The sequence below is a fragment of the Geotrypetes seraphini genome, chromosome 2 (genome assembly GCF_902459505.1).
Source record: "Geotrypetes seraphini chromosome 2, aGeoSer1.1, whole genome shotgun sequence".
NCBI lineage: Eukaryota > Metazoa > Chordata > Amphibia > Gymnophiona > Dermophiidae > Geotrypetes > Geotrypetes seraphini.
The window spans coordinates 142,627,779-142,652,963 of NC_047085.1; the positions used below are offsets into that span (position 1 = coordinate 142,627,779).

At 45.9% G+C, this 25,185-nt stretch overlaps 1 protein-coding gene across 1 annotated transcript in view; it reads right to left on the reverse strand.

The window, feature by feature from the left end:
• Window positions 1-25,185, reverse strand: part of GREB1L (GREB1 like retinoic acid receptor coactivator) — a 415,187-nt gene that overhangs the window by 245,846 nt on the left and 144,156 nt on the right. Inside the window, 1 exon segment of the mRNA XM_033933926.1 lies at window positions 9,716-9,829. The gene's annotated coding sequence lies outside the window, so the exon portion shown is untranslated.

The window sequence follows — 25,185 nt, forward strand, 5'->3', positions numbered from 1 at the left end:
AATTAAGGAAATCTTTTTCATATTGCTTGCTTATGGACTGGGAAAAAAGACTGTTCAAGCAAATGTCTCCAGAACTGCTTTAATGGAAAAATGTGATTTTTTTTTTTTTAAGTACTTTGTGAAATTTATTGTTGTTGTGAAATTTATTGTTATACTTTGTTTAAACTTAAAAAGCGGTGTCATTAACAGTGAATCTAATCGAAAAATCGATTCAACAGGGTGAATCGGATCGAATGAAATATTTTTCTCTGAATCGGGCAGCACTATTGGCTACCATGAGAATGGGCTACTGGGCATGATGGACCATTGGTGTGACCCAGTTAGGCTATTCTTATGTTATGTTCTCATCTGTAGGGGCCTTTGTTTTCACTTCTTATTTTAATGTATTTTTTTCCTGGGAACTTATCAGTGTTTTTTTATAATGGGAACAAAAATGGAAGAGAATTAATGTGTGTGGAATGGGGGGGGTAACTAATTTCTTCAGCTAAATAATTCAATCCACTTCAAACAGACATAGGAGAACTCACGCACCATTCACACACCCTCCAACCAAAAACGTCAAAAGAAAAAAACTGTTCGACAACCTCCTAGCCATTCGAGCTACAACACTTGACCCCCAACTCTACAACCTATTGACCTCGACCACAAACTACAAAACCTTAAAAAAAGAAATAAAAACCCTTCTATTAAAAAAACACATAAAACCAAACTAACATAATCAGAACTGTCCCAAGCATCACCTGCAACTACTCCATATGTACTTCTGATGTCATGACAATTCAGACATAATTTATGTTATGTTATGTTTGGAATAATGGTTACATAAATGAGGTTCAATAAAAGAAAATTTTCTGTGGGAGCATTTGTTGGAACTTCTGTTATCCTGATTTCTTCTATCTGTGGGCTTTCTTTAGCTAACCTACTTATCTGGGGCTTTCCACTTCTGCAGCTGCCCTTTTCACGGTCCACTTTGCGCTTGCACTCTCTGGGGAGGGGGGGTTGGGTCTGGGCTTGGTGGGGTAGGTGTGTCTGGTAGTTTTGTCTGGGTGGTGGCTGGGTGTTTCTTGGGTGCTTGTTGTGCGGATTGGTGTGTCTGGTGAGCGGTCTGGGTGTTGTTGCTTGTGGGGGTTTTTTTCATTATAAAATATGGCTGAGGGTCTAGTCCGGCTTATTATTCTTGTGGGTTCTGGGGTGGGATTTGTTTGCTTGCCCCAAGTTTTGGCCTTTTGTTGTGTATTGCTATGCCTCTCATTGGCAATTTTCTCTTGGGAGAGGCTTGTTCATGCTTGTTGTTGCTGTTACTCTCATTCTGTGTTCTTTTTGATAATGTATAAGTTTCTGTACAGACCATGGTTGCTTGTCTGGACCTTTTGCCATTCTCAATAAAAATACTTTGGAAAAAAAAAAAAAAGAAAATTTTCACTGCCTGTTTCTATTCTGACCATTTATTCCATTTCATGGTTATTGCAAAAAAAAAAAAAAAAAAAAATTTTACATGAGGGGGGGGGGGGGGGGTGTCAAAAAATGATGGGCCCCGGGTGCCACATACCCTAGGTACGCCACTGCTTTGCCTTCTTGCTTTCCTGAAATGCCAGAAATTCTTGAGCCATATAAACAAAGCTCCCCCCACTAGGCTCCCTTAAGTGGTGTAATTACCAAGGCAACTGCAGGGCTGAGATCAAAGATGCAACACAGTCCAAGGCAATATGACTTCTGAACTCTGGCAAGGGATCTGGCATGCCTAGAAATCACAATTCTTCAGGTGGCCCTTTAAAATCAGGTTCATTTTTCTCTATTGCATCAGTCTACGGACTCTTTCCAGCCCTCATACAGTCACTGCTATCTCACTGTGTCTATGCAATCAAACACAAAAAAAATATTGCCCAATGAAAATAGCTGACAATGAACTGTGAATTATTTACTCCTGTATCCAGGAAAGATTTCAAACTTTCACTGTAAGCAAAAAAAACCAAAACAAACAGAACTGCAAAATTGTTTATGACTTGTGGAGGGTCGATGTCCAAGATGAAGGCTTTATTAAAACAACTTAATAATCCACATGGAAATATCTAGGACCTAATGCACTGAGAGCATTTCCAAATACTCTCAGTGTATTAGGTCCTAGACATTTAGATGTGGATTATTATGTTGTTTTAATAAAGCCTTCATCTTGGACATCGACCTTCCACAAGTCTCTTGTTTTGGTTGGCTCCTTTTTATGTGGAGGAACTAGGGTCAACTCTTTTTTTCTATTTATGCTAACAACATACAGGCTATTAAAGCAGGTACCACAACAAAGGAGACCCAATTTCATTTTCTGAGCTTTGGATAACAGGAGTTAGGGATATCATAAAGTAAAATATTTACAGTTAACTCTGCCTCCCCGCCCCCCCCCCCCGCCCCCCCAATCCCCAAAACCCAGTCATCACTCAACAGTAACACCTACCAAATGAATGAAAAGCACCTTTGTGGTGAGTCCTCAAAAGCAGTAATATGTTACAAGACTCCTAAAAGTGGTGGTTTCTAATAAGTTGTCTCACAAACATAATAAATTATGAAAAGCAATATAAATTGCATACACTCAGAATTGTGTAATTCGACCAAGAGCCGAAGCTCCTATAGTCGAACCCACCGCCCAATCACTGTATGAAATGGTGAAGAACTGTGAATTCAAGTGCCATTCAAAAGTTAAAATCTAAATATTCAATGGCACAAAAGAGTGATTTCACTTAGCTTTGTAAGATTTTCAGCAGATCCCAGCAGTTCTTAACAATTTTATACACAGTGATTGGGTGGTGGTTTCGACTATAGGAGCTTCGGCTCTTGGTCAAATTACACAATTCCGAGTGTATGAAAAGCAGTAGAAATTGCATAATTTATTATGTTTGTGAGACAACTTATTAGAAACCACCACTTTTAGGAGTCTTGTAATATATTACTATATTAATCCAATTTGACTTCCTAATTTATTAACACACTATAACAAGCTTTCCTACCTCTCTCTTTTTGACCGAGTCCTCAAAGGCAGCCATGTTCTGTGCTTGCCAGTCAGAAGACTGTTTCTACAGTGGCTGGACTACATACAAGAGGAATAACATATCGAATATCCTTCCCCACACTCAATCAATACGAAGTAAACAGACCTCAAAGAAAAGTCGAGGACTAGCCTAATGGTTAGTGCAGTGGGCTGAGAACCAGGAAAGCCAGGGCTCAGATCCTACGGCCACTCCTTATGACCTTGGGCAAACTACTTAACCCTCCATTGCAGGTACAAACTTAGACTGTGAGTCCTCCAAGGACAAGGAAATGCCTACTGTACCGGAATCTAATTGAACCTAAACTACTCATGAAAGGCATAAGCTAAATTTAAAAAGTGTCCCGATTACGGCAAGACAGATCTGGTTAAGCTGGAGTGGGTTTTAGCAGCAACTCTAATAGCTGAAAATTAAGCCAGTGTCAGGCCCTGAAAATGGAAAGGACAGCTCATGAGCAGATATGCAAATGTTGTATCACATCATACCACATGCTATGAGCTTATCTTGTTGAGCAGACCAGATGGACTATGCAGGACTTCATTTGTCATCATCTACTGTGTTATTATGTTCCCACCCCTTTCCTTCACATAAGACAAGCTGTACAGCAGAAGTCTCTTCTCTTTCTGAACCAGGACTCCACTCTCAGGTTGATTTGCTTTATAGTACTGCAATTACCTGCTTTAGCAGGGGAAAGGTGCACATCTGAATAAACAGATCTATTTATTTAAGATTACAGTAAAACCTTGGTTTGCGAGCATAATTCGTTCCAGAAACGCAAAGCACTCATATATCAAAGCAAATTTCCCCATAAGAAATAATGGAAACTCAGTCGATTCGTTCTGCAACCCCAAAACTTTAACAGAAAATACTATACTGTAGTACGTATTTGTATTGCAAGACTTCGCAGCGTCTTCGGCTCAGTTGTGATGACGTGCCGCACATATACGTACTCGTTTTGCAAGACATCACTCGCTTATCAAGTTAAAATTTAATAAAATATTTTGCTCGTCTTGCAAAACACTTGCACACCAAGTTACTCACAATCCAAGGTTTTAATCTGCCAAACCTGATATCACGCCATAAAAGCATAACCAAAATAGCCCACATTGCTAAGGAGCAATAAGGTTTCCTAGTCCCAAAGTTAATTACTCTCTAGCTTTGTTTCCCAAAATAAAAACAAACCACTCCAATTTTGTGCCCTCTTTGTCTCCCAAAAATAAGATTCCATAGACTAAAATTAGTTTTAAGTAGAGCTGTACCAAACAGCATATTTTACCATTCAGCCAAACACGAATAATGGATATCGAGTTTTAACATAACAAATAATAAAAGAAGTAATGTGAAATCAGTTTATTTCAGTAGGATTTAGCACAGTAGAGCCCCAGATTATTGCATTCAAAATTTAAATCACTATTCATCTGAATACAAATATTTGGTACACCCAATTTTAAGTTAAAGCTCACACTGAGGGCTCCTTTTACTAAGCTGCGATAGCGTTTTTAACGCTAAACCCGCGCTACGGGGCTAGAACTAATGCCAGCTCAATGCTGGCGTTAGCGGCTAGCGCAGCTTTGTAAAAGGAGCCCTAAATTGTGCTCACGTCCAAGTCTGAGCTTAACATGCAAATGTGTGGCCTAGCCCAGGAAAAGCAGAAAAGAGCTTTAGCTTTCAAGGGGAAATGGGGTTCAACAGGCTTTCTGCCTCATCATTTTACAACTCTCCTCCCCTTCCCAAGTCCAAAGGACACTTTCTTGGAAAGAAACAGTGCCTCAGAAAATTGGAATTCTTTTCTGATAGTGAGTCATTAAAAGAATAAACATTTGGGAAAGCAAAGTACACTTCGACCTCAAATGTCCTTTTCAGTTCTGCCTCAACTGTTCTAGCCTGGCTGCCTACGTTTTTGTAAGGATTATCCTTTCATTCAGTCAGACCAAGCATTCCTGAAAGAAATCAGCACTTCCCCCCACTTTTACCTTTGGACTCATAAAACCTTTTCACTAGGCTGATTCTGAAGAGAATCCTCTATGGTTTTAGGAGGCTGCTCCTTTTACTAAGTAACAAAATACACCCCACGGTGTCTCATTGACCCCACTCAGCTGTCCTTTGACCTCTTTAATTATTGCAGTCTAACTTCAGGGGCCAGGGAGTTTGCCTCTCATATCAAAAAGGCTAATGTCGCTTCCTCCTGGCACCTGGTACAGCAAAATGCAACAGTTCATTCTTTTATTCTTCTTCTCCCCTCCCCTCACCTCTTAATGCTGACATTCCAAACTAAAATGTTACCAATAGTGAAAAAAAAAAAAAAGCCTAGCTATCTGTGTGGTAATGAAGAAGCAATAAAGGGAACCCAGGCTGTGGCAATGACCCTCTTGTTCTATTGGGCCTCAATGGTACCCTAAGGATATGACAGGGTCATAAAACAGGAGCAGCTCTTTCGCCTCCTGAAAATGAAAGGCCACTGAAATACATCATCTTTTAATGACCAAAATAAAGGAGGAACATCCTTTCTCCTGCAGTCTGTTTCCCTGTATTTATAGCCAAAAGCAGCTGCACCAAATCTTTCAGCATGAGGTGCATGTCACTTTGCTTTCGCTCTTTAAAGCTTTCAAACTCATGCTGAGGGTGCTCCTTATCTTAAAAATTTAGATTTGAGGTTTATATATTTTGGGTGGAGTCTAGGGAGTTAACTTTCCTGCAATGCCCTAGGGCACGCCCAACTTATATTTTAGTGTCTTTTAAGGATATTTCATCCTGGGGTTTTTGCTATAGTACTTTGCTTTTACTAACTATACAACAGGCATATGACTTCTAAAACAAATCATGGATATATTTCCTGAGCTAGTCACAAACCTCTTATCACCTCTTATTTACCAATTGCAAAATCAATGACATTGGATTCATCTGAGGAACAGTGGAAGACAATGAGCTCTGCTCAGCTGCCATTCCTTTACCCTATATGCCCTTTGAACCATAGAAAATCATGCAAGCATATTTGTGGACCACCCGCACAGAAAGGAGAATGTAGAACAACTTATAAAGTACAGGCAGTCCCCGAGTTAAGAATGGGTTCTGTTTTTTAAACCGTTCTTAAGTTGAATTTGTATGTAGAAACATAGAAACATGATGGCAAATAAAAGCCAAATGGCCCATCCAGACTGCTCATCCGCAGTATCCATTATCTCTTCCTCTCTCTACAAGATCCCATGTGTTTATTCCATGCTTCCTCTGACATGAGAGGAAAGGCTTCCAGCTCAGAAGCGGGACATGTGTAGAAGCTGCTGTTCACAACTTTGTGAAGAGAAACGACTGTGGCTGGAAGAAGGAGGGAGCCAGCTAGAAGAAGGTAAACACCAGCGGGAGGGAGGCATGCACGCATTTGGGTCACAGAATGGAGGGAGAGGGGCATGTTGAAACACCGAAGGTAAACACCGAAGGCAAACTCCGCTAGCAGATCCAGGCAGGAGCCAGGGAGGGAGCGGAGGGATATGAGCTGTTCCTGTCGGTGATTCGTGGCTCATTATGGCATGCCGCTGCCATAAGTGAGTGGCCCTAGTTAGTTGAGGTGCTTCCCAAACCACTGTTAATAGATGTTCAACTGACTCTCTCCCTGTGTCTGCTAATTCAGAACAACTGAACTAGATGCATCTCACTATGCCCATATTACTTTAGTCTTCTGTGCCTTGTTTGCTCTTATGCATCTTACCACGTAACCCGTTCTGAGCTCCTTGGGGAGGATGGGATATAAATCAAAATATATAAATAAACTAGTATTTTAGCCCGTTACATTAACGGGTGCTAGAAGTCTGGCTGGCTCCCTTAGTCCCTTGCCCCCCCCCCTTCCTTCCCTTCCCGTGGTCCCGACAAACCTGCAGACTCTAGCAGCGTCTTCAGCACCCTACACACGCTGCTTCGTGTCCTTCTACTGTCCTGATTTACTCTGGCACGTCCCTGATGACATCATCAGAGACGCAGCAGAGCAAATCAGGGCAGTAGAAGGCCCCGAAGCAGCGTGTGTGGAGTGCTGCAGACAGGTTTGGAGTCTGGACCGCAGGAAGGGAAGGGGGGGCCGGTCAGACGTCGGGAAGGGATGGGAGACCGCGAAAAACTTACTGTTTTTTTGCCGTGAGAGAGCAGGGAGTCCAGCGTTGGCGGCCAGATGTGCCGCGAGTGTAGTTAGGTGCTGGAAGGCTGGGGACTCGCGCATGCGCACTCCTGCCGCCACAGACATACACCTCACGGATCAGGGAAAACGGAACACACAGGTAGGAGTGCGCATGCGCGGCTAGGGTTTTATTATATAGGATGAACGGCTCGGCGGTGCCATGAGGCTGCTGGGGCAGCTGCTGAGGAGTGCAGGGCCCAACCAGATCGAGCACTACTTGCGCATTTCGCCCTCAGCATTCTCCATCAAGCAGTTCATTGACTTCGGTGAGTGGCTGGGAGAGGAAGGGGTCCGTTTCATGCGAGGCAACACTTTACTACTCCCAGCTGCAAAACACCCGCCCCTCTCCTTTGAGTGACTTCTCTCTATTACAGCCAGGCCAGGCAGTGGCCTTCCACCCTCCTCAGCCCTCCAAGACCTCAGTAATTGGCGATCATCCTCTACAAATGCCGCTTTAAAGTACAGGCATCAAGGGGAACGGAAGCCTAAGACAACATCCTGAATCGGGGAGTGGGGCTGCTGGAGAACATGGGGGAGCTATAGAGAAAAGCATTCAGGAGGCAGGCTGTAGAGAAAGCATTCAGAAGGGAGGCTGGAGAATAAGAGGGGCTGTAGAGGAGAGCATCATGGAGGGGGGACTGGAGAACATGGTGGGGCTGCAGTGGAGAGCATCGAGTAGGGGAACAAATAGAGTAGGATTGGATTTAAAATTTGGGCACCTATAGATAACTGAAAATGTCACTGACATTTAGAAGCTAGTATGCTGCACTCTAAGCATTCACATGTAATTGCCATTATAAAATACTTGCTTAAATTGGCAGAAGCTTACACCATATTTTAAAGTCATCTGCCTTGACCTCTCTGAAAAACACAGAATATTAATTATAGTTACCGTAATTAAATTTTCTCTGCATACAGTGTGCTTTGGGTAGTTTAATTTTGTGGTTACCATTATATATTTCTTATAAGACTACAGTATATTGTGTGTATATGAAGAATGAATTACTCCTAGCGGAATTCTGCATAACTGCACATTGCAGAAGTTGCGCAGAAATTCCCAAAGACGCAGAATTACCGGTGTTGTACGTAAAATTTTGGCACTCCCTCTCTGTGGCCCGAATCAATGCCAGCGACATCTTCAATCAGCTTGCATGGGCTTTGCAGGCTTCCCTCTACCATGGCAGGCTTCCCACCCTCAATGATGTCACTTCCTCTTCCTTCAGGTGAGACTGTGGTATAGAGAAGCCGCACAGCCAGCAGCAGCTGGACTAAATCAGTGTTCCTGAGGTACACAGGATGGATTGGGGACAATGGGGGGAGATTGAGAAATGCTGGTAGGGGAGGGACAGGGGTTAGAGAGATGCTGTCTGGGGAGGGATGGGGGCGAGAGAGATGCTAGCTGGGGGGGGGGGCAGGGATGAGAGAGATGCTGGTTGGGGTGGGACAAGCTCTTTGTTTTCTCTACTATAATTGGATTGTACAGTGCTGAATTTCTACACTGTAAGCCAAAACTAAAACCCAGACCCCTGCTATAGTCAGCATAACTTCTACAAAGCTGGTCAAATATCAATCATTTTTGGCATAGAGAAACCTAATTGTATACTGAATAGCACTTCAAAATACTTTATTTTTAATCTGGGGGGGAGGGGCAATAAATGGCTTCCATGAGAGCAGTTCTTTGACAGCTTGAACATTTTGTGCCATTTCAATGGTTCTTGGCCTCCTGCTACCAGCCTTCTGACCAGTTGAACCTGACTGTCTGTTTCAAAATGTTGTTCAAAGTGCATTTCTTCCAGCCTTTGGTTGGAAATTCCCCAAAATTGCTGATTTTGTCCTGTTTTGTAGAATGCTGACCATAATAGGTATCTGGGAGAGGTAAGGGGTTGGTTCACAATGTAGCCTGGGCTTCAGTTGTATAATTGCTTTCTCCAACTACAGATGCGGAGAGAAGTTTTATACTGTTCAATTTGATACCCTCTGCTAGAAAAAAATCATTGAGTGAGAAAAATCCGAAGGCTCTTTGTTTTCTCTAGTATAATTTAATGAAAATACTGAATTGTATTGAAATTCTAAATAATAATTAGCAAAAATATTGTTCAATGTTGTCAAATAAACTTGACGAATTTGCAAATTATGTGCGCAGAAATTGGATTTTTATTTTGCAGAATTTTGAATTTTTTTGCACAGAATTCTGTCAGGAGTAAATAAATGGAAGAAATGGTATTACAATTAGTACTATTATTAAGGGGGTGGGGTCTGGCAGAGTTTTTGAGCCCCCCCCTAACAAAAAAGCATTCCGCTACTTATGTTCCAATTATAGTTTGTGCAATACTAACCCATTCGGAAAAATTGGTCCCTAAAAAATAATAATTATGGAACCCCCATCAGTAACCTCTTTATGTGTGGTCTGTCTAAAAACAGAAATAAAAACCTCACCACTCCAGTAATCAAAATTATGAACTCTTAAACAACAAAGGCAAACCAAAACTACATTAACAGTGAGCATGTGGAACAGTACCTGCTTTACATCCTTCCGTCCTTTTGAAATACATTCATGAAAATGTTTGAAGCCAGAAGGGAAAAGCTTGCATCCAAAGTTATGCAAGATGCTGTTTATTTCTTTCTCAAACACCTGTGAAAAACACAAAAATATGCAATCTGTGAACACATTTGAAATAAAAAGCTATCCCCACAGCACCAACGCACTGCAGCAGAGGAATATGAAAGGTCGCCTGACATAGGCCCCAATTCACTAAAGTCAGCAATCGTCATTAAACCTGTGAAAACAGGTTTAGTGACGATCGCTACTAGCTGACCCGATTCACAAAATGGCCCACTGCATGTTTTCCCCCTCGATCGTCCATTTTCCGATCCAGCCATGCAAATTAGTAAAACCCCTTGCAAAATAGTCAAGCAATTGATTCACTTTACGATCCTAAAAACTCAACTGCTGTAGACCTGTCAGTAACTGTGTTACCAAAAGATCTGCTGGGTTTTTTTCTTTCATTTTTTTTTTTTTAATGGCACTGATATTTTGCATGTATTGCACATGCAAAATATCTGTCCCATAAAAAAAAAATCCCCCAGCGCTGGGGATGCCCACTCCTTCCTGCCATTGCCCCCCCCCACCCGCTGAACTGATATGTCAGGAGGGATGCCTACTCCCTCCTGCCGTTGCCCCTCCCCCCTCGTACCTTTAAGTCGGGAGCAGGAGGGGTGCTCAGTCAGACCCTCCTGCTCCTCCGGCTGCTGTCTGCGCATCACATATTTAAGATCGTTGGCGTCAGTATGCATGCATGCAAACTTGATAGTGAATCAATCGTTGTTTCAAAATTGGCCAGAGAATCGGCAAACAGCGATTGAGTCGCTAACTGTAGTGAATCTGGGCCATAGTCCCTGAGCAGAATGTACACAGAGAAGGGAATTCTATAAATGATGCTAAAAATTCAGTGCTGAGCGCAGTTCTATAAAGAATCGTGCTTAGAACCAATCTCCATTCTTTAGGCACCACCATTTACGCCTGCTGAAACTTAGTATATATGCTGACGCACAATGTAGGCATGGTGAGGCCATAGTCTACAAGTCCACTTGCAGCTTTTCAGAACACCCCCTTTTGAGTTACATGCCATGCCTTACAGAATAGAACAAAAGAATTGACCCAAATGTCTCCACAGACAAATCCAAAGAGAAACAAAAAACCACTGTGGAGAAGTGATGTTCCTGAGATAGATTTTATTAATATCCAGTATTGCTCCTCACCTCCCTCTCTCTCTTCCCAGATAACCAGCACTGCAATTTTGGACTAGCTAATTTAACCATGAATCTTAAACCTTAGGACTTACAGGGACCCCCTGAGGAAGACAATCTTGTGGAAACACGGACCGTGTTGAGTCCAGGGTCCAAGGCTTTCAGCGGAATGAATCCTAGAGGTCTTTATGTGGTTTGCCAAGTTTTAATATTAATAAAGTCCATCGCAGGAACATCACTTCTCCACAGTGGGCTTTTGTTTGTATGCCTTACAGAATAGGAAAGAGAGCTGATTAACATCAATAAAGCACAGTTACTTACCGTAACAGGTGTTATCCAGGGACAGCAGGCAGATATTCTCACATGTGGGTGACGTCATCCACGGAGCCCCGACGCGGACAGCTTTTCAAGCAAACTTGATTGAAGATTTCAAGTTTGCTAGTGCTGCACCACGCATGTGTGTGCCTTCCTGATCCACTAGAGGGCGCATACCCACCTCATGGTCCTCAGTTCAGATAGCTAGCAAAGAAGCCAACCTCGGGGAGGCGGGCGGGTTGTGAGAATATCTGCCTGCTGTCCCTGGATAACACCTGTTATGGTAAGTAACTGTGCTTTATCCCAGGACAAGCAGGCAGCATATTCTCACATGTGGGTGACCTCCAAGCTAACCAAAAAGGGACGGAGGGAAGTTGGCAATCCAAGAAAACAGATTATGCAAAACCGACTGGCCAACCGGCCGTCGCTCCTGGACAGAGTATCCAGGCAGTAGTGGAAGGTGAAAGGATGAACCGAAGACCAAGTGGCAGCTTTGCCAAACTCCCCGACAGGCGTCGACCTGAGGAAAGCTACCGAAGCCGCCATCACTCGGGCTCTATGTCCTGTGACTCGACCCTACAGTGCGAGACCAGCCTGAGCACATGAAAAGGAAAAACAAGCAGCGAACCAGTTGGACAAGGTGCGCTTGAAAACCGAGCGTCCCGACCAATGAGGGCGAAGGACAAAAAGAAAAGAGGAACCGTCCAAGGAGACTGACGAGCGTTGAAGACAAAAAGCCAACGCCCTCTTACAGTCAAGTGTGCGAAGCGCCACCTCGCCAGGAGGCGAGTGGGGCTTCTGAAAAAAGACGGAAAGAATAATGGAAGGAAAGGCCGAAACCACCCTGGACAAGAACTGGGGTGGAGCACGCAGGACCACCGTGTTCCGATGAAATATAGGAAAAGACGGGTCCGCAACCAGAGCGTGCAGCTCACTGACTCTGCGAGCAGACGTGAGAGCAACCAGGAATACCACCTGCCAGGTGAAGTAATTCAAAAGAGCTTCATCAATGGAATCAAATGGAGGTATCCCAATTTAGCCAGGAACACACAAAGATCCCAAACCACCGGAGGGGCTTTGAGCGGAGGATGTACAATGAAGAGATCCCTCATAAAGCGGGAAACCGTTGGATGGACGGAGAGCAGCGCCCCATTCAGCGGCCGATGAAAGGCAGCAAATGCACAGAGGTGGATTCGAAAAGATGTAGATTTGAGACCAGACCGAGACAAGTGCAACAGATAATCCAGCACTGAAGGCAAGGAGGCAGAGAGCGATTCCATGCGGTGCTCAGCACACCACGCAGCAAATCAGGACCATCTCTGGGAAAAGCATTGCCGAGTGGAGATCTTTCGAGAGGCCTCGAGAACACCCCCACCGACTGAGAGAAACAGAAGGAGGGAGGCACGTTGCGAGGAACCAAGCTGCAGATTGGAATGCAATCGAAACCGCAACACTGAGACAGCAGAGAACGGGAACATAGGTAGAAGCTGAGTTCCCCGATACGCTGGAGGAACCATGGCCGCCAGGGCCACAGAGGAGCCATCAAGATCCTGATGGCGCAGACCGACAATCCGAGTACAGGGAGGGAACGCATAGAACCCGCCCATTCCATCGAGAAGGAAGCATCCACCACGATGCGAACTCGGTAGAATATCCTCGAGCGAGCTCGAGGCAACCAGAGAGTGAGGGTTCAAGTGAACAGAACTACCTGTTGGGTTCCCCACCGAACATTCATATGCCGCAGAGTCTGAGAATGGAGCAACCATTCATGCGGCCGAAAAGGGCGACTCAACGTGTCCCCCAGACAATGCAGCACGCCCCGGAATACACCGCCCAAAGAAGAAGCAGTGATGTAACACCCACTGCCGTTGACAAAAGGCTTCCCCGCAAAGAAACAGGGAACCTGTACACCCTGGCTTGGTCACCGAATACATCGCCAGGAGAAGTCGGGACGCACCAGGTCACGGTAATGCAAATGGCCTGGAGTTCCAGCAGATTGATGTGGCTGCGACAGGCCGCACCCGACCAAGGACCCTGAGGCCGAAGGCCGTCGAGATGCACCCCTACGCCAATGCCAAGTAGTCCATCGGCAGACGGGAAAATGAAGAGGCGGCCCCCCAACGAAACAAGCGTGTCAAGGTGGGCGACACCTCAATATGCTGGGAAGCGGGATCCCGATCCTGCCATCACTAAGATGCTCGGGTCCAGCGGGGAACATGAAGATGAAACCCGGCGAACCACGGGACATCCACCGTCGAAAACTCCTGCTCCCAAAAGGATCAGCAACAGGTCGGCCGAGGCCGAAAACCGCTGAGACACCAGCCGACACAAGCGCTGACAGGCCACCTGCCGAGGCAGAGGCAGAAAAGACCGAAGGCGGACCGAGGACAGAAGGCCCACCTTCCGGCATAAACAAACAAGGGCCTCCTCTGAGGCCGAGACAAGGATCCAGGTCCGCCCCTAAGGACTCCCGAGACTGGGGCGGGCTGAGATAGACCCACTCCCGTACTAGAACTAGTGCAGGGCACGAAAGGCCAGGACCAAACGCAGATGGGAGGATGGGAATGCCCGACCGACAGAAGTGAGGCTATACTCCCGGTGCGTAGGCACGGAGACCCCGCTCCCGAAGGGAGTGGAGGAATCCCCAGAAGGAGAGCAGCCCGGAGGCAATGCGAGAATAGACGAAAAGACGGCCCGAAGTTTCCGAAGCCGGCGGCCAACCCCAAACCCGGCGCTGCAGCAGCTATTGCGGCTGCTGCGAAGGAGGCCGAGATAACATAAGAAGGGTCTCCAGAGAAGGAGTCCAAACCACCAAGGCAGACGGGATGAAGCCAAAGGCGTCCCGATAGGCGAAGGACCTGTCGCAAGCTGAGAGGCGGTTAGTGGACACCGCAAGAGAGGCCTCAATAAGCGCAGAACTCACGCACATAAAAGCGGCGAGACGCGCCTGGAGGCTCGGAACCTCAGCCACCCTCGGCGCCAAGCGAGAGGCCGCATGGCGGGAGCAATAGAGCCAGAGCAGGGAGAGAGGCTGAACCCTCTCGAACCGGAGCTGGAGACGCCCAGGTGCAACCCCGGAGTCGACACCGTGGCCCAAACCAGCCGCTGCCGCGGTAACAGCGACGTTGCTGCACTAAGCCACCGTCGACTTCGAAACACAAGGCCATAGCCCCCCAAAGGGCACAAAGCCCCAAGCGACGTCAAGTCACACGCCCCCGTCGACGGTGCGAAGCCTCGGCAACGACGAGGCACAGAGCTCCAGCCGACGATGAGGCCCCCAGCCTCAGTCGACGTCGAGGCGCAAGCCTCAGGCAACGTCGAGCACAAGCGTCAAGAGACGCGGAGCACACGGCCGCAGCCGACACCGAAGGCACAAAGCATCCGCCGAGACACCCAACCTCCGTCGACATCGAGACCTCCAGCCCCAGTCGACATTGAGGCAGAAATCAATCGAGGCACCCAGCCGCATTCTACATCGAGGCGCAAGGCCCCAGGCGGCGGGGAGGCACCAAGCCGAAGTCGACGTCAAGGCAGCTGCAGTCGACGGCGAGGCACAAAGCCCCAGTCGACGTCGGGGCACAAAGCTCCAACGATGTCAAGAAACGAAGCCCCAGGCGGCGGCGAGGCACCAAGCCCCACGCGACGGCGAGGCACCAAGCCCCAGTCGACGTCGAGGCACGAAGCCCGGTCGACATCGAGGCACGAACCCTCATTCGACATCGAGGCATGAAGCCTCCGTCGACTTCGAGGCACGAAGCTCCAGTCGACGTCGCGGCACGAAGCTCCAGCCGACGTCGAGGCACATCGAGGGTCAGAAATCAGCACCGTACCAACGAACTGGTAAAAAAGGTGCAGCAGTGCGCTCCATAAGGGCAACCTCGACATGAGTATTCCCATGGAAGGAGGCACGCATTGAAGGTCTCGTAGAGGCGGGCACGACTGCACTCGATGCCTCCCTTGACGTCGAGGCACGAAGCCTCAGTCGACGTCGAGGCAGGAAGGCTCAGTCAAGGTCGAGGCACGAAGCCTCAGTTGACGCCTAGGCACGAAGCCCGGTCGACGCCGAGGCACGAAGCCCCATTTGACGCCGAAGCATGAAGCCTCAGGCGACGTCGAGGCACGAAGCCTCAGTTAACGTCGAGGCACGAAGCCTCAGTCGACGTCGAGGCACGAAGCCTCAGTCGACGCCGCGGCACGAAGCCTCAGTCGACGCCGAGGCACAAAGCCTCAGTCAAGGTCGAGGCACGAAGCCTCGGTCGACGTCGAGGCACGAAGCCTCAGTCAAGGTCGAGGCACGAAGCCTCAGTGGACGCCGAGGCACGAAGCCCGGTCGACGCCGAGGCACAAAGCCTCAGTCGACGGCGAGGCACGAAGCCTCAGACGACGTCAAGGCACGAAGCCCCAGTCGACGTCGAGGCACGAAGCCTCCGTCGACGTCGAGGTACAAAGCCTCAGTCGAGGTCGAGGCACGAAGCCTCAGTCGAGGGCGAGGCACGAAGCCTCAGTCGACGTCGAGGTACGAAGCCTCAGTCGACGTCGAGGTACAAAGCCTCAGTCGAGGTCGAGGCACGAAGCCTCAGTCGAGGTCGAGGCACGAAGCCTCAGTCGAGGGCGAGGCACAAAGCCTCAGTCGAGGGCGAGGCACGAAGCCTCAGTCGAGGCACGAAGCCTCAGTCGAGGGCGAGGCACGAAGCCCCAGTTGAGGTCGAGGCACGAAGCCTCAGTCGACATCGAGGTACAAAGCCTCCGTCGAGGTCGAGGCACGAAGCCTCCGTCGAGGTCGAGGCACGAAGCCCTCGTCAACGTCTAGGCACGAAGACTCAGTCGACGTCGAGGCAAGAAGCCCTCGTCGACGTCGAGGCATGAAGCTCCAGTCGACGTCGAGGCACGAAGCTCCCGTCGACGTCGAGGCACATCGAGGTTCCGAAGTCAGCACCGTACCAATGAACTGGTAAGAAAGGTGCAGCAGTGCGCTCCATAAGGGCAACCTCGATCTGAGTATTCCCATGGGAGGAGGCACGCTTTGAAGGTGCCTGGAATGCCTGAGACTCAGCCGATGGCATTACCGAGGTAATGCAGCTAAAAAACAAAAGGAAGAAAGAAGACTTACCAGGGATCGAAGCTACTCAGTCCGATTCCAACAAAGGAACAAGGGTCCCGGCCATCCTGCTCACACGAGGTGAGCCGAGAGAGGCCAGGGAAGCAGAAAATACAGCTACAGCCAAATGAGGCCTAGCCGCATGGCTGAGGCCCAAGAAGGGCCTGCCGGTAGAAACACAATAAAAAGTCCGTTTTAAACATATTTTTTTTTTTTTTTTTTTTTTAAACAAAGAAATACCCGATCAAGTAACAACGCACAGCGACTCCCTAACAAAATAAAGAAGCCGCGGTGCTAGAAAGGCACATAAAAGAACGGAGAGAAGAGAGACAGGGCTTTCTGGCTCCGCGGAAAACTAAGAACTGAGGACCATGAGGTGGGTATGCGCCCTCTAGTGGATCAGGAAGGCACACACATGCGTGGTGCAGCACTAGCAAACTTGAAATCTTCAATCAAGTTTGCTTGAAAAGCTGTCCGCGTCGGGGCTCCGTGGATGACGTCACCCACATGTGAGAATATGCTGCCTGCTTGTCCTGGGATAATTTGTTGTTAGCATATAATTACTGATAATTAAGGGCTTGTTACTCAATTAAGTTGGCATGATCCCAAATTTCAGCATGCAATTCTAGGCACCATATATAAGAATCCAAGGGAGAACGCAAACATGAAGATCTTCAAACACTGTGGGGGTAATAATAAAAAAATAAAAATGTCTAAAAAGTGTCCTAAGTGGCTACTTGGACGATCAAAATGCCTGATCGTCCAAGTACTCATAACCAAAGCTGGTTTTTAGACGTATCTAAAATCAACTTAGGCCTTTCCCCTGCCTCTAAACGCACAGAGAGAAAAGAGGTGTGTTTAGAGGAGGGGAAAGGGCGGCAGTGGGCGGGAGGTGGGCTGACCTACACCTAGAAGTACAACACCTATAACCAAAACAGTTAAAGGTTGCCTAGTCGGCACTTAGACCTTTTTCACTTAGACGAAATAAAACCAGGTCTAAGTGCCGAAAAAGGGGCCGCTGAGCTGATGGCCGCTGGCGCCATCAGTTCAGCGGCCCGGCAACCTAACCATCGCAGCAGGAGAGATGCCTCATCTCCCCTACTGCGATGCCATCACTCCTCTACCTGAACTGCCGCAACCCGCAGCAGTTCCGGTAGAGGAGAGATGGCATCGCGGTTGGGGAGATGAGGCATCTCTCCTGCCACGATGGATCACTCCCCCCCCCCACAACATCGGGGCAAGAGGGAGCCCAAGCCCTCTTGCCCCGCAGCAGCCGCAACCCCCCCGACACGATAGAGGCAAGAGGGAGCAGAAGCCCTCTTGCCCCGCGGCAGCCGTGACCCCCCCACCCCGATACGATCGGGCCAGGAGGGAGCCCAAGCCCTCCTGGCCCAGGCGAACTCCCTACCCCCCTGATTCGATCGGGCCAGGAGGGAGCCCAAGCCCTCCTGGCCCAGGCGACCCCCCTATCCCCCCCCAACTCGATCGGGCCAGGAGGGAGCCCAAGCCCTCCTGGCCCAGGTGACCCCCCTACCCCCGACTCGATCGGACAGGAGGGAACCCTAGCCCTCCTGGCCCAGGTGACACCCCTACCCCCACCCCCCACTACATTACGGGCAGGAGGGATCCCAGGCCCTCCTGCCCTCGACAACCCCCCTTCCCCCCAACATCCGCCCCCCCAGAACCCCCGATCGGCCCCCCCAGCTGACCCATGACCCCCCCACCCCACCCCCCTTCCCCGTACCTTTGTTAGGTTGGCCGGACAGACAGGTGCCAAACCCGTCCGTCCGTCCAGCAGCCCTCCGAAGAATGAGGCCGGATTGGCCCAGCCTAACCTAAGCCCCGCCTACTGGTGGGGCCCAAAGCGCCTGGGCCAATCAGAATAGGCCTGGAGCCTTAGGCCCTTCCTGTGGGCGGGGCCTTAGGCACATGGTTCCTTATTTTCTTGGTGTCGTCTGATATTGTAATTATTAAATTTATAAATAAAAATAAAAAAATACACTAATTGGATAATACATAACTAATACTTTACCACACACTAATGAAAGAACATTAGCACATGACGGGCAATTCAAACAAAAGAAAAAGCCCTAAAAATGGTGTTTTCAGTCTGGCCTTAGCATGCAGTAAACTCCGGCATTAGGCCAGATTTTATCACAGTTTAGTAAAACAACCCCTAAGGGCTCCTTTTACAAAGGTGCGCTAGTGTTTTTAGCGCATGCACCGGATTAGCGCACGCTACCCAAAAATCTACCGTCTACTCAAGGGGAGGTGGCGGCGGCTAGTACGCATGGAATTTAGCGCGTGCTATTCCGCGCGTTAAGGCTCTAATGCTCTTTTGTAAGGAGCCCTAAGTCTTGACAGTCACAACCATCAACACACACATTCATCAAAAGGAAATTTCCTTAATTCCACACATACAAAATAAAAGTTTATTTTATTTATAATTTTACAATACAAATTCCCATAGGATATAATAAAATGGAATTTAACAAGGAAAAAGAAAAACCAAGATGACTAATAGAAAGAGAAAAGAAAAATATACAATATTCCATCAAGCCCACATCAAGAGAGGATAATACCAAAATATGATGATAAAATAAAGTAAATTTGGATCCAAAAATCTAGCATCCTAAAAATCTTAAAATATTCAAAACTAGAATTATGGAAATTTATTTTCTTTTTTTATAATTCTTTATTCATTTTCAAAATTACATTAAGTGTTAAATATATTCATTCACATTAACAATAAGTACATCACTTACAAACAATCATTGGTACATCATATAAATTTTTATCTCTTCCCCTTTCCCATCCTTCCCACCCATATATTCCATTATCATAAAAAACATGTAATAATAGAATTCCCCCCTCCCTACACCTTAAATTGATAAATATAAGGGAAACAATTTCAATTAATCTATACAATATTTTGTTAATGGTTTCCACACATCCTGAAATTTCTTAAAATATCCCCGTTGTAATGCAATAAATCTTTCCATTTTATAGATATGGCATAAAGAGTGGAATTATGGAAATTTCTTACAAAACAGGATTCAAATATATATATTTTGTATATCTTTATGAAAAAAAACTTCCTCAAACAAATCAGTCATGTTTTTGATTCATGTAAGTTAAGAAACTGTTTGAATTGCAAAGGATCCCAAAAAACAAAATCTAGAATAAAAGTTTAAAATGTAAATCGTACATTCTTACAGGATTGTTCTAGGAAGGGTGATGTTGGGGTAATCACAATTGTTGAGTTTTATTATCAGAATCTGAGGAGAAGGTTAGGGGAAAGGTTAGGTGTTAGGGGGACAAGATTTGCCTAGGGGACTTCCTTGCACCATCCCCATGGAACTATTTCATCTGCTCTGGAAACTGGTAGTCTGAATGCTGAATAGTCCCTGCGCTCATCTCGGCTCTAAACCTTCCTACAAATGCTCATGTAAAGTCTTCGTCCTAGGAAAAGGAAAACTAGAGACGGAACACAAGGCAGAAATTATGCAAGAGAACACACCAGCAAGCACAAATTCTGAACAAAGAAATTTTTAAAAAAAATCAATACAGCGACAACAGCCACGATTCAAGAGGTACACCTCTCTATTCCTCATACAAATTTGTTTAAAATGGCAATTTTTTTTTTTAGGGCTCCTTTTACAAAGGTACGCTAAGCGTTTTAGCGCACACGCTGGATTAGCGCGCGCTATAGCGCACGCTAGCTGAAAATCTACTGCCTGCTTGAAAGGAGGCGGTAACGGCTAGCGTGCGCTATTCCGCGCGTTAAGGCCCTGGCGTGGCTTTGTAAAAGGAGCCCTTAGAGAGCCTCCCAATTTAACAATGGATTTCAACGAGAGAGATTGGTGCGATCTACTGAACTTGTCAAACTCGTCTACTGAATCCTTCACTGCCTCAGGTGCAAATTTGCGCTGGCTTGTACTAAACCACATTAGAGCTTTTTATTGCGGGCCATCGAGGTAAATGCTCAGACGCTCATAGGAATTGGATGAGCATTGAAGCATTTACCTAGCCTGCTTCCGGGAAAAGGTTCTACTGCAATTTAGTAAAAGGAGCCTTAAGATTACTGTACTTTAATTCAACTTAACCTTAAACTGCAGCTAAAAGGGCACGGGCTAAATCCAACTCCCATCTTTCTCTTTCCTGTTGTACTATAAACCCTAATCTAGAACCAAAACAATTATTCCTGCGGTAGATCTAAGTCATCATTTGCTACCTTCTGCATTTAAACCAGTGGTCTCTCAAACTCGTGGCCCGGGGGCCACATGTGGCCCGCCAGGTACTATTTTGAGGCCCTCGGTATGTTTATCATAATCACAAAAGTAAAATAAAACAGTTTCTTGATCATATGTCTCTTTAGCTATAAATTACAATATTATTATTAAGACTTAGCCAAAAGGAAAGATTTATAAACTATAAAGAGTTTTACCTCATGCAGAATTGTCATTTCTTTATTAAGACATTAACTATTTTTTCTGCGGCCCTCCAGGTACCTACAAATCCAAAATGTGGCCCTGCAAATGGTTTGAGTTTGAGACCACTGATTTAAACCATCCATTATCAAATTCATAAAAGTAAGATTAATAAATCTCAAGAAGGAATGAATAAATGAATTCACGATTCTTCTCAGCTGAAGTCACAGACCCACCTAAATTAAACTGATCGACCAGTTTGATTTTTAATCCAGAAAGCAACCTTATTAAGAAAGTTCACCAAAGCAATCCTTTGCTCCCCCTCCCTTAAATCAATTAAAAAAAAATTACCTCAAAAATCACCGTCTGTCTTCTCCCTTGCCAGCCTTTATCCCACAAGCAGAGAGAAAATTAGAGCAAGATTCTAAAAAGTCTGTCCTCCCCCACCCCACCCCATACATCTTACTCTGGAGCTGGGTGGCCTTGCAACACACTGACATTGAGTGTGCCACAGATGGTCAGCAAAGTCAACGGACACTGCGCCTGACAAAACCGATCTCTCTCTTTCACACACACAAAAGATTAGTAATTCAATCTCACTGGTCCTAGATTCAGAATTCCAATATTTCTGGCCACGTGCTGCACACTTCACCTGCTAGTAATGACATTTTTGTATTTTCTTCTAATTACACTTGGAGCAAAGACCTTTGGCCCCAGGCCAGAGACCTCTGTTCCACTGGCACACATTCTCCTCAACGCCTGCTCCTTTCCTGTCACTCTTCCTCTTTCATCTATTATTTACACTCTTTCAGAGAGGAGATACGCCACCATTTGTGAAGCTTTCAGGTTTCTAATCATCTTAATTCTCTAGCCTTTCAACACAGGGTACTCCTCACAAACCAACCATGAAATTCTAGATTTTTAAAAATAAGTTTTCAACCTGTTTTTCGGTTTACTCATTCCTTGCTCATCATCTGATAAATGCCTTTACCCTCAGAGGAAGCATTTCAGAAGTTATTTGCCAAGATTTCCAGACCACAAGTGTTAGAGGTTTAAAAACAGCTCTGGTTTTACTCAACAGAAAAATAAGAAAAATCAAACCCAGAAAAAAAAAAAAATCAGTCAATACCGAAAGCATTCAGTCTGCAGCTATAAATATAAATGAATGCAGAATTTACAATGTGAAATACTTCAATCAGGAAGCTGTCTGTCCTAAAATCATAAGTCAGGGTAGTTCCTTAGTCTTGATTTATCAGGCAGGTAAACCAATACAAGTATAGTGAATTATTTCTCCAGCATAATATCCCGGTATTATGAAGTTCAAAACTATAGATGTCACAATCATTCATGCCACAAGAGTTCATATGCAAAAGCAGACCACAATGAAACGTTTAAACCAAGTGCAAGGATTGTTTTCCTAACAGTGGTATGGGAAGACTACCTTGGATCGGTGCTGTCATTGGCGAAGCTGGATTTCTAGGACCTTCAGAGCCATCCATCCTTGTTGCAAGGTCCCACATTGCCTGCTTTCTTCTGATTTCTAACCCTGTTTCCCCCTTATTGTCTGTCTCCTCTGCAGACCTCCAACCCCCTTTGTCCTCCTGTTTTCACCATTTGTTTCAAGCATCAGCTCACTTGAGACTCATCCATCTTCTGATGCCTGCAGTGACAGATGCTCTCAGGAGGGACCATACTGGGGAGTGAACAAAAGCTAATATCACCTCCGGGAACTCTAGACAGAAACACAACTGCAAGCTGAAGGCAGGACTGCTCGGACCAACAGTCTCCCATAAACCTCTCGAGTGAAAAAAAACAAAACCCAACCGATTAGAAAAAAACGAGAAAATAATTCACCACCATCAAAGGGTTATTTGGGGAGTCTGGATTTTACATTCCACAAACAGGCTTTCTAAAGTTTTTTTTTTTTTCCAACTAGCAGATAAAGGAAGTGAGATCTACAAAGAGATCTTTCAAGTACAGCAGAGATCAGACATCTCCAGCTTAAAACAGCAGTTCTACACACTCCAGTATGCTCAGAATATCAGCTTCTTTATTCCCTGCCTTCCCAAGCCCTATTCCTAGACCTTTTTTTGTTGTTGTTGTTCATATATACTTGTTGCAGTTTTACATTTTTTAACAGTTTTGGGAGGGGGGAGGGGTATAGCAAAGACTGGCAAAACATTTGCACTCAAAATATTTTTAGTACAATATTTCTGTAAACAGTTTTTCTAATTCTTTCACTGAAGACTAGCAGAATTAAAACTTCAGAAGCGTCTTCACATTTGGCTTGGAGGAGGGGAAGGGGAAGGAGTCCTTTCTGCTCCACTACTGCTGTCCTGGCATTCTCAGAACTCCTGCATTAAAGCCAACAGCGTACACCCCATACCACTGAAACTGAACAGAAGAATAGCTTTCCAATGCTCACAAAAAATTATATTCATAGTAACATAGTAGATGACGGCAGATAAAGACCCGAATGGTCCATCCAGTCTGCCCAACCTGATTCAATTTAAATTTATTTATTTATTTTAATTTTTTCTTCTTAGCTATTTCTGGGCAAGAATCCATAGCTTTACCCAGTGCTGTGCTTGGGTTCCAACTGCCGAAATCTCTGTTAAGACTTACTCCAGCCCATCTACACCCTCCCAGCCATTGAAGCCCTCCCCAGCCCATCCTCCACCAAACAGCCATACACAGACACAGACCGTGCAAGTCTGCCTTAGTTCAATATTTAATATTATTTTCTGATTCTAAATCTTCTGTGTTCATCCCACGCTTCTTTGAACTCAGTCACAGTTTTACTCTCCACCACCTCTCTCGGGAGCGCATTCCAGGCATCCACTACCCTCTATTCAAATTATATGCATGCTGTAAAAACGAAAGCAAAGGGGAGGAACATATCTGGTGCTTGCACAGAAGAGATTCATAGTAAGCGCAGATCTTGTGCTTGCAACCACCAGGCAAACCCGACCATGCAGCGGACATTGGTGCCATTCTTCTGTGCTCTTAAATATGAGCTTTGTCATTTTTATTTTTTTTTTAAATTGGAAGACTTATATTTACGCATAGAAAACAAGCACCAATGTGAGCTTTCACACACATATCTCTCATAATTCCTGCTGCTGATCCCAATCCGCACCCCCTCCCCCCAAAGTTACCCTCCAATTCCCCAATTAAACATCACCTCTGATCCCCTCACGCTTCTGAACTAATACCTTTGCCTACTGCCTCGCACTGGGTTTGGGGAGGGGGGGCTTGCTATTACCCCTATTCCATACCATCTATAGCTCTCCACTGTTTCTGAACCACAATGTGACCAATTCCACAGTCAACACAGTTGCACCAGTTTCTCTGCAGTTTTCAACTACTGCCAACATCTGCTAAATTAAACTAGCAGATAAAGGAAGCAACACAACCGCCCTGGAATTATACAGGAGCTCTTTTACTAAAGTGCAGTAAGATTACAAAACTAGTATAATGGTACATGCAAAGCCTGTGCATCAAATGCAAGGAATGTATCAAGCATACATCCCGCATTTACCGCACAGCCCCATATTATCTACAATGCCAGACAGTGCAAGCAACTCCGCTATTGTCAGAGCAGGTAAAGTGCAGGCCAGGCATAAAATTAGCAGGATCTGCCATGGTGGTGCTTCCCCAACACACATCCTTCCCCTGCCTCAACTCTGATCCTCTCTCCTGAACCCATCCTCCACCCCATTCTTAACCGCTCCCACACCCTCAATCTCATGTCTCAATCTTTCTGTAACACCTCCAATGTCCATATGGCAATCCCCCCCCCCTTCCACTAATACCCTGACACCCCTGATCTGAACCCAACTTTGATAGGCCAATATGCAAATAAGCCCCTTCCCAAACTCATGCCCCATCTGGCAGATAAGAAAAATGATTGAGCACCTGATTGTAAACCGCTTAGATAGCTTTGACAGGAAGTATATAAATACCTAATAAAATAAAAATGAATTAATTAATTTTAAAAATGTGTCAAACAAAACCCTCTCTCCATCCCAGCCCCCTCATCACCCCAGAACATATTCAGAGGTGATTCCTGATGGTATAGTGGGCTGGGACAGGAATGGACCCCTTCCACTCTGTCCAGTGGTTCCAGAAATTCTATTGATAGTACTGTGAAACTACCACCAGATGTGGCTATATTGATGCCTAATGGTACACATGCAAACAAGTTCAAAATAACATGAATACTGCCTATTTTCTAATAGAAGATACTGGCACCTTGTGGCCACTGCTAGCACTGCAGTTTCTCTAATTTTCCAGATTAGCTAATGGTGCTGGGAGTGATTTTAGAATCACCCACAAAAGCGAATGTGGTCAGTTTACATGTAAAAGCAGTAATATTAGGAAGGTAGAATACAAATA